Here is a 13,843-nt window from a genome sequence, read left to right on the forward strand (position 1 = left end):
ACACCGTGGGCACACGGTAGCTGTCTGTGGAGTGAGTGAGTGAGCGAATGAAAGGGTGGTGCCACGGAGCCTCATTCTGAACCAGCTAGGGTGGCTGCCATCACCCTCTCCAGCTGTTCGTAAGGTGATCACGGCTTGTGGAAGTTCCGTGACTGGCCCTGAGTGGGCGCACACCTCACTGTTTCTGACTTCTGGCACTTTCTAAGCCTTGTGTTGTCTGTGCGGCTTGCACTGTTCCTGGGGAAGTTAGCTGACACCCTGTTTTGAGAGGATCGGTGTGTCTTTATTCCCTCCCTGTGTTTTCTCCTCCCCCTGAAAGATGCTATGGCTCCCCCTTACCTCCTGCCAGAGGGGGCGGGGCCGCTGCCAGAGGGGGCGGGACTACCGTATACGTGCTCATCTCCCACAGCCACCTGCAGAGGAGGCCTGCAGTCACGGAATGGCCAGGCCGCCCTCTCCCTCCCCAGGCCCTCGTCCCAAGAGGGCTGGAGACCCGGGTGGGGGATGCAGGCGGGCTGGGCTGGTCCTGGCGGATGGCCAGGAGCTCATGGACCCCCGTCATGTGGGTCCGAGCCCCATGGGTGGCCTGTGCGTTCAGTAAGCCTACTGGGCCCCCTCCCAGCAGGCCCTTCAGAGCGGCCCCGGTCGCCACCTCGGCTGCCCTCGAGGGTCTTAGCTCTGGAGCAGCTGTGCGGGAGGCCCTATGTGTTACACGGAGCACCCGATGGCTTCCTGGTGCAGGACTCCGGGGGCCACACTGACGTCCCCAGAACCTTCTCCTTCAGCTTCTCGGGAGGGAAGCTCGGTTCCTGGTTGGACTTGCTCCTCAGCGTGTGCTCTCCCCGCTCGGTTGGGATTGCTGCTAGGAGTGAGGGGGGTGGGGGGGCGAGGTGTGATGGTCCCGGCGGGCGCCTTGGTCTGTTCTCCTTGGGGGCTCTGCCCTGAGAGAGCAGGTTCGCAGATACCATGCAGACCCGGGGGGGAGGGGTGTGCTCACCCAAGCACATTCTCCAGTGATAATTCCTGCCCATTTCTTTATACGCCATACGTCCTTTCCTGCCCACCCGTAAAACTTGGACAGCATAGACGATGTAAACAGGTTCAGATACGTGACAGCGGGGTAGACGCGTGTTGTTTTTTGCCGACGCGCATTCCTCCCGGCTAAAGAGCCCGCCTCCCGGCTTCCTTAGCCTGAGAGAGTCGAGCGGGGCCGTCCCCACCCCACACCTGAGCTCTGGCCCGGCAGCCACGCGCTCGATAGAGGCAGGCCTCCCACCCCAACTGGACGCGTCAGACCCAGGGCCTGCGGCTGGAGACCTTCGGGAAGGGGCTCGGCCAGGCTGGCGGAGCGGGAGCGGCTCTGCCAGCAGAGCCCCACAGAGACAGAGGCCACGCCGTGAGGGCTAGACGTGCACGGCACGGTCCACCTGCCGTTGGTAGGCGCGGGGCCGACGTGCGTCCACTGGCTTACGCTCCTTTGAGCCGGATCTGTGTATTGAATGTCCAGGATGTGACTGCTATGCCACTTCATCACCAACGGGCATCAGAACGCAGGGTTAAAGGCGTTCCGTCAATGAAGAGAAGCCGTGCGACCTCCGCGCACGTGGGTTATGGTTCGCTTTGGCGTGAGCAGTTCAGTTCAGATGAGGGAACTTTATGTTTTCCTGCTGTGCCCAGACCCAGTGACCAAAGGTCCCTTAGTGGGATACCAGTTCAGACCAGCAGAGAGGTTAATTAGGGACCGTGGGATCTTTCTCCTCTCGGGAATTACTTCTTCACGCGTCATGCAGGGGGAAGCAGGTGAGAAATGACACCCCGTTGGAACGCATCCCTGCGCTCGCCCTCCGCTGCTCTGGTGCGTGCCGAATGTCGTTCCTCAGGCCTGCCGGAGATGATTCAGGCTGGCCGTCCCGGGCACCGTCTGGACGGCATTTGCTCGTGGTGATGGCACCGTCACGCTTGTGTGTCACGGGTCTGTTGGGTGCCTTTGTGGGTGATGAATGAACACAGCCAGTCTGACTGCCTTCTGCGCTTTGTGGATTTTCCTGCTGGAGCTTGGTGGAGGCTGCCGGGCCGGTGGGACTGTGAGTGTGTGCGGTATGCTTGCAGAGGTGGATCCAAAAGGGATAGCTTTTCCGGGGAGGGGGTGTTTTGAACTCAGAGTTAGAGCCTGGGCGTCCGAAATTTTCCTGGCACTTTGGGGCACGAGGCACACTTAGGCCGGGTGCAGATTTGAAGGGGCAGCAGTGCCGAGCTTTGAAGAGAAGGAAGCTTCCTTGGGCAGCAGGGAGGTGAGGCCAGCCCGGACGGTTAGCAGAGGCGCCCACAGCAAGTCTGTAGACTGGTCCGTGAGTCAACCCAAAGTTGCCTTCTTTTTCCGTGTGGTCATACATCGTCACGTGAGCAGAAAGGTTTCTGTGCACGTGAAATGTGAGAGAAGAACGCGGCCACGCAAGTAGATGTGATGGAGTGAGCCGTTTGTGTGATGGAATAAGCCATCTGATAATGGTCTGGAAAGCCTGCATCTGGTTCTGGATTTGTCTAGGGCCGCGGAGCCAGCAGTATTCCTTGTGGTTTCGGTTCTGCAGCTGTGCAAAATCACCACCTGATGAGCGGTAATAAGTCTGTCTAAACACACTTTGAAATCCTCACATGAGCGATGGTTCTGGGTTGTCCAGGCGCCTTCCAAAACAGCGGGTTGGTTTGCAGAAACACAGTCGGCCTTTCCAGGCTCGGGGAACATCCTGCTTATCATGTTTCAAAGAGCTTCGGGGTGTGAGTGCGCTGACCCGTCAGCAGAGAGGGCCCGGCTGTGCTCATCCCGCCCTGGAGGGCCCTGGAGAGAACTGCGCACAGCCCCGGTGGGTGAAGGTCATCGGACTGGTGCTCAGACCTCCCCGAGGATGGGGTGGGGGGTGGGGCCCAGGGCACTCCGTCAGGGCCACGGGCCAGGGGGCTTTCGGCCTCAGGCTTTCCACCCTGGACTGGAGTCCATTTCTTAAGCGAACTTGGAGTAGGAACCTTTAAAGTGCTCTTTTCAGCTAGTAAAGCTGTTTGTCCTTAGATGACTGGCCATCCTCTTTAGGAGAATGGGTTTCTCACAATTAAAAAAAACAAAAACAAAAAAAACCGCCCCGACCTCGTAAATACGTTTTCTTGGATGAATTGGGGGTGGAGATGGTGGTGATAATTTTATTCTTTTTTAAAATGGTGGCAAAACATACATGACGTGAAATTCACATCCTAACCGTTTCCAAGTCCCTGAGTCGGTGGGGTGGCTGTGCAGCCATCTCCACCCTCTGTCCCCAGATGCCTCGGCCCCCGTGCTGTTCAGGGTCACCTGTGCCTGTCCTGTGTGTCCGGCTTCTTGCCCTGAGCATCACATCCTCAAGGTTCATCCATGCTGGAGCAGGTGCCAGAATTCCCCTCCTTTGTGAGGCCGAGTGACGTTGCGGCGTACGGATGCGTCACTGTCGTTGATCGGCCCCTCCTTCGGTGGACACCGGTTGCTCTCGCCTGTTGGCTGTGTGAATAGCGCCGTGTGAGCACGGGGTGCAGACGTGCGAGCGCAGACCCGGGAGTAGGATTTCTGGATCATGTGGTAATTCTGTATTTAATTTTTTGCACGACTGAGTTTCAATTCTTTTTCCTGCCAGAAACGCTTTCAGAGGATGACGGGTGGGAGTAGCACATGGCAGGTTTTCCCCGGCGTGTTTGCGTCCTTAAACCTCCACGCAGTTTCGGTCACGGAGGCAGAGCTGGCGTTGGCTGTGATGTGGCGGCCCCCACGCCCACGGCCCTGGGTGGGCGGGGAGTGGTGAGTGAGACACGGGCCTCCCGTCCCGGACCAGGGGCCACGCACAGACGTCCTCGCTCACCCGTCACACCCAAGCAGCGTGTGGCCCGTGGAGGAGCGCCACCCCCGCTCCCGGCTGGGGAGAAGCCACTTCTGACCCGCGGTTTGGGGGACCTGTCCTGGGTGATGCCGCCACCAGGCCGGGAGCACCCGGCACCTCGGCCGTCTCCCGGCAAAACGGGGTGGTCGCTGTCCTCTGAGAAAGCTTCACCGGATGAAAACCATAAGCAGAGCAGTGTAACTCAGGACCCTTGACCCGGCCCCCTCCCCACCCCAAGCCCAGGGCTTCCATGCGTCCCTCGCTTCTCCTCACGCTGCTGTCTGGCTGCCTCTGCACCAGGAGCCAGGGTGGTTCCCGCAGGGAGCTATTCCCAAGCGTGTATACAGTGGTGCTTAATGGGGCCTGTCGGAGTCCTGAGGGCAGGAAAGATGAGAAGTCAAGACCCAGACCCCCCAGACGTGGATGTGGGGGGCAGGGTTTCAGAGAACTGTCTCTGTACCCCACTTGTCCACCCATGTCCTGGGGTCACGAGTCCTGTCACTGTGTGCCGTGCCCACTCAGACGCAGGATCCTGACGCGGGCTCTCGGGTGGGTTTTCCCACCCCTACCCCCGCCCCCCCCTCCACAGGACAGCAGTGTCCAGCGGAGGGAAGAGTCTGGAGAGGGAGCTGGGCCCAGGGCTTGCGAGAGAGCAGTGGGATCCAAGACTCCTCCCAAGACGCGGATGCCACCGGTGCCCTGTGGCACGTGTCCCTTGGAGCAAGCGCTTCTGTGCGCCCCGTTCAAACACCCTGGCTCCTTCCTGGGACAGTTCCAGCGGAAACTGGGCCTTTGACGAAACGGCTTCCATTTCGAAGCCGTTGACAAAGCTTGGGGGCTGGAAAACCATCCAGATGAGACGGTTTTACCATTTCGGTTACTTTCCTTACCGAGTGTCTTGTTTCCAGAGGTTTCCACAGGAGGTTGGGTTTCAGAACTTTGGGGCACAGATTTGCAAAATGGGTTTGAGAGCATCGGGTTTCAAAGTAGCTTGGCTTGGAAAGTGGTCCCGGCTTCTAAAAGGTTTGGTTGAAAAATGTTCTGGTTCTAAAATGTTCCAAAAATGCGTCCCAGAGCACAGAGCGCCCGCAGTGTTTTGGGAAGGGGCCGGGCCAGAGCGCTGGGTGAAGAGGGGCCCAGCAGGCAGGGCTGTCCCGCCTTGGGGGGTCTGTGTGCTCTGCCCTCTGACAGGAAGTGGTGGCCCGGCAAGCCCGGCTCATGTCTGTGGCCTCCAAAACCCGTTGCTGCCATTTCTCCTCCAGCCGGCCCCGCGGGACATTGTGCTGGTGGGTCCTCGGCTCTTTGTGAGGGCCCCCACCGCAGTCTGCACGCCTGGCTCCCGGGTTCCTGTCCACGGGCGTCCCGACTCCAAAGAGACCTCTGACTTGAGACTGAATATTCCTTTCAAGAAAGGAGGATCCGTCTGAGAAAAGGCTTATCAGTGGAAACTCAGAACTTTGAGGAAGGTTCTTGTAAAGTCACGGGCTGAGCCGGATTATCATCCCGTCTTCCGGATGGGGAAGTTGAGACCCAGAGAGGCTGTGATAACCTGCTCAGATCCCACCATTACTCAAGGATCTACGTGTTCTGACCCCAAACTCCTGCTTTTCCCAAAGCTTTCAAAGACTCCCTTAGGAACCCTGCCTGCCATCAAGGCATTTGACCCAGGGCCCTCCTACTGCCTGTCTACGTCTGCCTGTGTCAGCCCCGGCGTCTGGGGTGACAGGCCCAGCCTTCTGAGCCAACCTAGGCCCAGACCGTGGCTGGAAGGAAGGGACTGGCGTGGCCTCGGTGCCTTTGCCGTCACACTGTTGACGGTGGAAAGTGGGGAGTTGGTAGGAAAAGCCCATAGCTGACAGACAGCCCCGTGTCCTGGGGTGGAGCGGTGCGGGCGACCCCGAGTCTTGGCAGAGATGCCCAGAACAGAGAGGAGGAGAGAGGAAAAATCCAGCACTTTGGAAAAACATCGCTAGCCGAGGGCGCGGCTGGGACATTAGCACCGTCACACCCAGGGAGCGGCCCCACCCTGGGCACAGTGCCTGTCCAGAGGGCCAAGAAAGTCTTGCCTCAAATGTGTCAATTTTGGGGCCACATCCCGTCCAGCAGATCTCACACCACTTGGGTGGCAGCCAGAGAGAGCTGGGCACGCCTGTGTTCAGGGCTGCTGGGTCCTTATCTGCTGAGGATGGCTGGGGCCTCCTGCTCTAACTGTGGCCATGAGCTCCTTCCAGAAGCCAGTGCTGATGCCCCCTCCAGGGACGGATCTCATGGACATAATCCAAAGGAATCCGTCCTGAGCACCTGGGTGGCTCAGTCTGTTAAGCCTCCGACTCCCGCTTTCAGTTTAGGTCGTGATGTCAGTTTGTGAGTTCAAGCCCTGCACCAGGCTCCGCTCTGAAGATGCCGAGCCTGCTTGGGATTCTCTCTCCCCCTCGCTCTCTGCCCCTCCCTGTCACACGTGTGCGCTTTTGCTCTCCCTCTCAAATAAACTTAAAAAAAAAAAAAAGAAGGAACCCATCGTGGTACAGAGATAACTGTGGAGCCTCAGCCAGTGGGCGGTGAATGCCCAGCTGCGTCCCCCCGCGTCCCTGTGTCTTCCTGGGAAGTGGGAGCCCCGGGCCCATAGCCGAAGAGGAACTAGACAGCCCTGGCTTCCCATCCTCCCCAAGCTGGAACTGCTTCCTGCCTGGCTGCTGACTCACATGCATGCTTGTTACCTGGCCTGGAGACGGGCCCAGGTGCCAGACGGAGCTACGACAGCAGCTTTGAGTGAGTCTGGTGAAAGGGCCCGGAACCGCGGGCCTGCTGAGTTCCTCCAGGGTTCCGGCCTTGGTTTCTACGCTGAGGGGTCAAGATTGTCCCCACGGAGCCTCCTGGCACTGGCCTGACGTGCTGAGGTTTTGGGGCTCGGTGCTGGGGCCCGCCTCCCCGGGGGCCAGGCCGCTCCTAGGGCCTGGCCAAGGGGCTCTCTACCTTTGCCATCTGTTGGCCCCTTGGCACACTGGATGAGCTGGAAGGACCCAAACGCCATCTGGGGTAGCAGCTGGGCAGCGGGGAGGTGGGTGGGCATAGAGGTTGGTGCCACGTCTTCTCATGGGACCGGATGTGGGCTCTTGTGGGCAGGGCTGCCTCTGTGGGTCACCTCCTTCAGGCCGGTGTTGACCTCACCCGGCCAGCTTCCCTCTCCTCTGTTGCCTGCCCGGCTCCTGGAGGCATTTGGGTCGGCTGCCTCGAAGGCCCGGGACCCCCACTTTGGAGGGATGGACTTGCCAAGGTCACAGGGAGAGCCGGTGCAGAACCCTCGAGCCAGCCGCCTGCCCGGGCTCCCTCTACTCGCTCCTGCCCTCGAGGCACAGTGACCGCACTGCCCTGTGGTGGCCCCCGTGGCTCCTCCTCAGTGTGCAGTGTCCTCTGGTGAGAGCACATGAGGGCTCCAGGGGACCAGAGGCAGAGGAAGGAGGACAGCAGGAGGCCTCCTGACCAGAGGTCCCAGCCCTTCACCCCACTGCACGGCTCCCACCATACCAGACCCCCTTGCACCCACTCCCTCCTGTGTGCAAGGCCGTCCGTGGCCCGGCGTCGGATCTGGCGGTGGCCAGGCTCACGCTGCACCACCTCCCCGGGGCGAGGCTAGCGGCCTCCTCACGGTCTCCCCTCGCCTCTTCTAACCCTTCCTTCCCCTGATGACACCTGCAGGCTGTGACACCGGCTTTCTCTGAAGCCCCCTCTGTCTTGTGTCTCCCCACCTGCATTCTCTGTCCCCAGGTGGACCCTCTCTGCTCCCACACAGAACCACAGAGGGTCCGCATGGAGCACAGATTTGCAGGACATCCCTGAGAAGTACCCCCCAGCAGTCATCTTCGCAGAGAATGAGCACATCTAACATCTGCGCAGGTGGAGGAAACGTTTGAGTTGGAGGAGATCGCGGCGTCACCACGGAACCCGCGGCAGCCTCACTTTGCACACCGGCCACGGCAGGGCACTGCCCCACTGCCCCTGCTTGGCTGGGTAATCGGCCGTTTACAGTCTCTAATACTGAGCCAGATCCGTCTCCCTTGAACTTGGAAGCTGCACAGAACAGACCTGCGGTCTCTTCCACATTGGATGTTTAGATCTCAGAAGACCGCCGCTGTGTCTTGTCTCCTCCAGTTTTCCCCAAGAAAAACTCGTATGAAGCTGGCAAGAGGGGAAGCCAGAGCCTGGCCTCCTGCCTCAGCCTGGCCGCCAGCCTGTCGCTGCTCTGGGGAGTTCGGCAGCCCCACCCCCTAGCCTCTGCCCCCACCTCCTGAAGAATGTTCCAGACGGGCAAACGAGCTGGCCTTTCCGTGGGGGGGTCTGAGCCCACCTGAGTCTCTCCACTGTGAGGATGCCGCTCGGCTCGCAGACTGGTCCTGTTTTGAATGGAGATGTGTTCGGTCTTGTGCAGACACCTGGTGTCTTATGTAAGAATTTGCCACTGGAAGCAGTTTTCCTAGCCTTTCCTGAGCCCCGTGCACCAGGAGGGGGTGAGGACGGCAGCCAGGCTCGCAGCCTGGCCACGAAACTCAGCAGTGTGCATGTGTGCGTCCGTGCACATGACTGTGTGTGTACATGCTCGTGTGCATGGTGGGTATCTTTGCACGTGTGCGTGGGTGTGCATGCGTGCACGGGTGCGCACGTGTGAATGTGAGTGTGCGCACGTGTGCACATGGGTATGCGCATGAGCATGCCTGTGTGTGTGCACAGTGCACGCGTCAGCCTGTGTGCGCGCGGGCGTGCATATGTGGACATGAGTGTGCGTGAATGTGTTGGTGTGTGGAGGTGTGTGCATGGCTGTGTGCACATGTGTGTTCATAATGCGTGGATGTGTGTGTGAATGTGCCCACGTACATCTGTGTGTGGCCTCCGGCTAGACGGACGGAGGAGCAGCCGCGGACCAGCTAAAAGTGCAGGAAAGTGCCATCCCGGGTGGCAGCTGGTGCTTACGCGGCTCGTGATCGGCTTGTGATCGGGGAGGCAGAGGGAGAGCAAGCCGATCCCGTCCTCAGGCACACGGATAGGCTCGGAGCAGTCTGTGTCCTGACGTGAGCGTTCAGCGTCAGAGACGCCGTCAACAGAGCGGAAAGGCACCCACGGAGCGGGAGAGAATGTTTGCAGCTTGTGTATCTGATAAGGGATGAGCGTGCAGAACATACAGAGAACTGAAAGCCAACAAAACCCATTCACAAGTGGGCAAAGGACCTGAACGGACTTGTCTCCGAAGAAGACAGCGACGGCCGATAAGCACCAGAAAGGCTGCTCAGTGTCACTGACTCATCCAGGAAACGCAAACCAAGACCACAGTGAGAGATCGCCTCACGCCGGGAGGACGGCTGGTGCCAAAGTGGCAGGTGGTGGCCCATGAGGACCCTTGCACCCTTGTGCGCCGTGGACGGGAATGTAAGGTGGACCCCGAGGGGGGTCTGAAGGTGCTGAGCCCAGTGGCTCGGCCTCCTGGGCTCGGGGAGGTGGGCGTCCTATGAGGCTTAGCTCCTCAGCCTTGCTTGGGGAGGATGTTCACCTCTGGCTTCCCCTGTGCTCCCTTCTGAAGTGTCTGGGAGGGCCCGGCTGGTGGGAACCCCGCAGGGGTACCTGGAGGAGGGCCTTGTCCATGCAGGCCTGTCTCCGGTAGTTTGAAGTGTCTCGGCGAGAGGGGGTCCCAGGGCCGCCCGCCTGTCACGTTGTCCCGGACGGGGATGTTGTCACCAGGCTGGACGTGCTCGTGTCTGGCGGGGACGTTGCTGTGTGTGACGATGGCCAGGCGTCACTCACAGGGCTTGAGCCAAGCCAGCGGGTACGGACCTCCAGCTCCCGGAGGCCGCGTGGCCTTGAGGTGTGTGCAGCCCTCCCTGCTAATAAGGACAGGATTGTCCGCCCTTTGTCAGGGTTTACCAGCTGAATCTTCCCACGACACTTTGAGCCACGTGGTAACTTAAAATTGGGGGGAACTGCCTTAAAAAGCAAAACGCAGGAGGTGAAATTAATTTTGATAATATATTTGAACAGTATTATCATTTCAACTTGTAAGCCATCTAAAAACTGTAAGATATTTTATATTCTAGGTGGTATGGGTGTTTTTGTACCGAGCCCTCGGAGCCCGGTGTGTATTTTACATTTTGTGGTACATCCCAGTCAGGACCGGCACGTTTCAGTGGTGGCCGTAATGGACTGCATGGCTCCGGGGAGTGCTTTCCAGAACGATTCCAGTTTTATGCATGAGGAAGCTGAAGCCCTGGGTCACATATTGAGGCCCCCGTCCAGCGCCTGCTCCAGGATCTTGTTCCTTGCCAGGCCAGGACCTTCCCAGGGACATTGTCTTGGCCCCTGTGATTTCCCTGGCAGTGACCCCCAGCGCTTCCACGGGGCTGACACACCCCCGCTCACGCCGGCCAGGGGGGATCCTGCAGCCTTGTGCACGAGGGAACATGCGGAGCAGGGACCCTCTGCGAAGGGGGCCAGCCCCCTCACCCGGGCTGCCAGGGTCCCTGGAAGGGCTACATGGAGTGGGGCTCGCCCGGTCCCGGCGGCTCCCACCAGGGGGCAGTCTCGGGTCAGAAATGCGGCCTGTCTGGGGCTCTGATGGGGTCTCCAGGGGCTCTCCCACGGGCACATCTGTGCCGGCTCCGTGGTCAAGTGCGTGGGCAGTCACACGGCCTGGTGAATCTTGCCTGAGTGACGGGCCCAGGGCCTTAGGACTGCCGGGGAGGGGCAGACGCCAAAGCCCTCTGGGCAAAGAGCCTCTGTTAGGAGCAAGTGCCCGGAAGGTGGACCACCCACACGGAGGGCGGGGAGCTGGTCGCCCCGGCCTGGAACTTCCCCATATCCCCCATCTTGACGGTGGATACCCCCAAGCCCCTAACCCAGAGCATAAAGCTGGCAGGAGCTGGCCTTCCCCGGGCCAACCCAGCCAGTGAGGAGTGTCCCCCCGGCGGGGCAAGGCGGGGTCCTGGAGCTCCACTGTCACTTGTCATCCCTGAGGAAGGGCACTCTCTGCCCTGGGCTCCTCGTGGGGGTTCCAGGAGATGTGTGGCTCGGCCTCCCTAGGCCCTGAAGCCCCGCAGACATGCCCCTGGGACCACCAGGCCCGAGCCTGTCTTTGGGCCTTCTCTGTTCCAGAGGTGGCCCCAGGACACCCTTGGACGCATGCGGATACAGCCGTGGGCCGCCCGAGTGCTGCAGAACCCAGCCCCCGCCCAGCCTGGGTGGAGGGCTCGTGTCCACCCTCTGGCACACACTTGAACACGTGGTGGGGGGGGCCCAGGGGCAGACGCGGGCACACCTTCCCACGGGTTGCTGACCGTCAGATCCCATTCTCTTGCCCTGACCCTTTTGGGGGAGCCCTTTGATAAGGCAGAAGGTCCTGCTGCATTTCGGAGCCACGTGTAAGTGTGCATCCATCCGTTCCACTCAAGCAGTGTCTTGTCTCTGGAATGTTCTGTCCCTCTCCTGAGACTTCCACCTACTGGCTCCCAGCCTACAGGCTTTGTTCTCTCCAGGCCTCGCCTCCTACACATAAGGCCCCTCCTCCAGGCAGCCTTCCCTGACCACGGATAAACTCTTGCTACATTGGAAGTTGGAGCAGTGGCTGTCCCCACCCCACCTGGATTTATATTCTGATCACCTCTTCCTTGGGCCATTCGCCGTGTTGTTGTCATTACTTTCTAACTGAGGAATCACCTACATAGAGTTAAGTGCAGAAATTTACACAGCACGAGTCCGCTGTGAGACCACCACACGGCCTCTGGGAGATGTGGGGGGGTCTCCCCGGGGTCTCCTGCCTCCCTTCCCTCCCTGTGTGCACGTGCCTCCGCCTGCCTCTTCCTGTAGCTGGGCTCGGAGCACACTTTCCACAACCTCGCCTACAGAGCCCCTGAGATCCTCAGCCTGGTTCCGAAGGGCTGCCCAGATGATGCCCACACCACAGTTATCCCCTCTACACACTGTCCTCACCAGGCACCTCGCCTCCCGCCTCCACCCCCTTACTCCAGTTCAGCCCCCAGAACCCGGGCCGGCCCTTCCCTCGTGTGGCCAGCCCCAGCCCACCTCCTGAGACATTCCCGTTTGCGTCCTCGGGCCTGGCCTGGAGTGAGTGCTCCACGAACACCTGTTGGAAGAACAGATACGGGGTTTTGCCTGGATCCATCACGGTTACGTACAATCCAAACTGACTTCGGCAAAATTTAATTGAAGAAAGAATTTTGAGGTCTGGGATACAGATGGCCTTTGAACACACACACAAACCTGCTTCACTCGTGCTGCACCCTCACGTAAGTGAGGGTAGTGAGATAGTTTTACGGGCATAAATCTGCAGATGTAAGAGGGCAGGAGAGGGCGTGACGGCAAAGCAAACGTTTGAAACCGGAGCAGAGGAGACAAATGGTAAATGACACGCCGTCCCGAGGAAAGCAAACCCTGAATGTCCGTGGGAAGGCCGAGACCAGCCCGTCTTGTCCCCCGGATCCTCAGAGGGCCTGACAGGAGGTGTCACCGAGGCGTGCAGGGGCGGGGTGACACAGTCCCCAGATGCCCCTCCCCAGCCCAGCCCCGAGAGGGAAGGAACAGTGCTGTGTGCTCCTGGGCTCCCCACGCCCCACTGACACCAGGGGTCCCGTACGGATGGCAGACGGGAATGGGCTTCCACACCGCTCACAAAACGAGCATCTTCTCCGGGAACGGGCAGCAGGAGAAGAGACACCCAGCAAAGACCCTGACAGCAGAGCTCCCTGGCCACCTGGTCCCTCCAACCGGCCAGCCCTGTCCAGAGCCCAGAGCGTCCTGCAGCCTGCTAGCCTCTCAGTGGCTTCCTCCGTGCCCTTCTGGTCACTCACTCCAGGGGAAGCCAGTGCATGTCAGGACACTCACGTGGCCCTAAGGAGGGTCACAGGTCGAGGACCTGAGATCCTTACCAGTGGCCGATGGGAAGCAGATCCTTCTACCCCAGTCGGGCCTTCAGATGACAGCATTGCTGACTAACACTTGCCGCTTGTGAGGACAACCTCATGAGAAACCCCAAGCCAGAGCCACCATACGGCAACACTCTAGAATCCCCAACCCACGGAAACTAAATGTTTTGACCTTTTATTTTGAAATCATTACAGATTTCACAGGAAGCTACAAAGATAGAACAGAGAGGTCCTGTGTTTTCCCCATTGGCTACATCTCGTGTAATCATAGTATCGGGTCAAAACCAGGAGGTCGTTGACATTAGCACAACACGCGTGTCTCATTCGTGTCCTGTGATCACGTGTGTAAATGTAGAGCCACCACTGCGACCAAGACCCAGGACGCCCCATCCCCGTGCTGCCCCTTTGTCATACAGCCGCCCCCAGGCCCAGCGCCCCTCACTCTACAGACCACGAGTCTGGCTTCTCTCTCTGTAATGTTGTCTTTTCAAGAATGTCACCTAAGTGGGGTCATATGGGACGTCACCTTTTGAAGCCAGCGATCCTCAGGCAGCATGTGCCATGATGCCAGGAAAAGGTTCATCGTTTTTATCCCCGAGCCATCATCCGCGGGATGCCCCGCCACGATGTGCCGCTGATAGTCCGCTGGCTTCATAGTGGGCGCAGTGGCCAGTGCTGTTTGCTTGCTGTCCACACGTCCTCTTCAGTGAAACACCTTTGCATAGGTTTTGTCCATTTTCGAATTGGATTTTTATTCATTTTGGGGAGTTTTGTGAGTTCTTACATGTTCTAGATAGCCCTTCATCAGATATGTGGTTTGCAAATGTTTGCTTCCAGTCTTAGCTTGTGTTTCCATCCTTCAGGAGGGTCCTGTGCATGGCAGCAGTATTTGATTTTGATGAGGTTCAGTGCCTTGGTTTTTTTTTCTTGTATAGATGGTCATTTGGGTGTCAGTTCTAAGCCCTAGATTTCGAAGATTTTCTCCACTATTATCTTCTAAACGTCGTATATTTTATATTTAATGTA

This window comes from Panthera tigris, chromosome E3 (genome assembly GCF_018350195.1).
Source record: "Panthera tigris isolate Pti1 chromosome E3, P.tigris_Pti1_mat1.1, whole genome shotgun sequence".
Classification (NCBI taxonomy): Eukaryota; Metazoa; Chordata; class Mammalia; order Carnivora; family Felidae; genus Panthera; species Panthera tigris.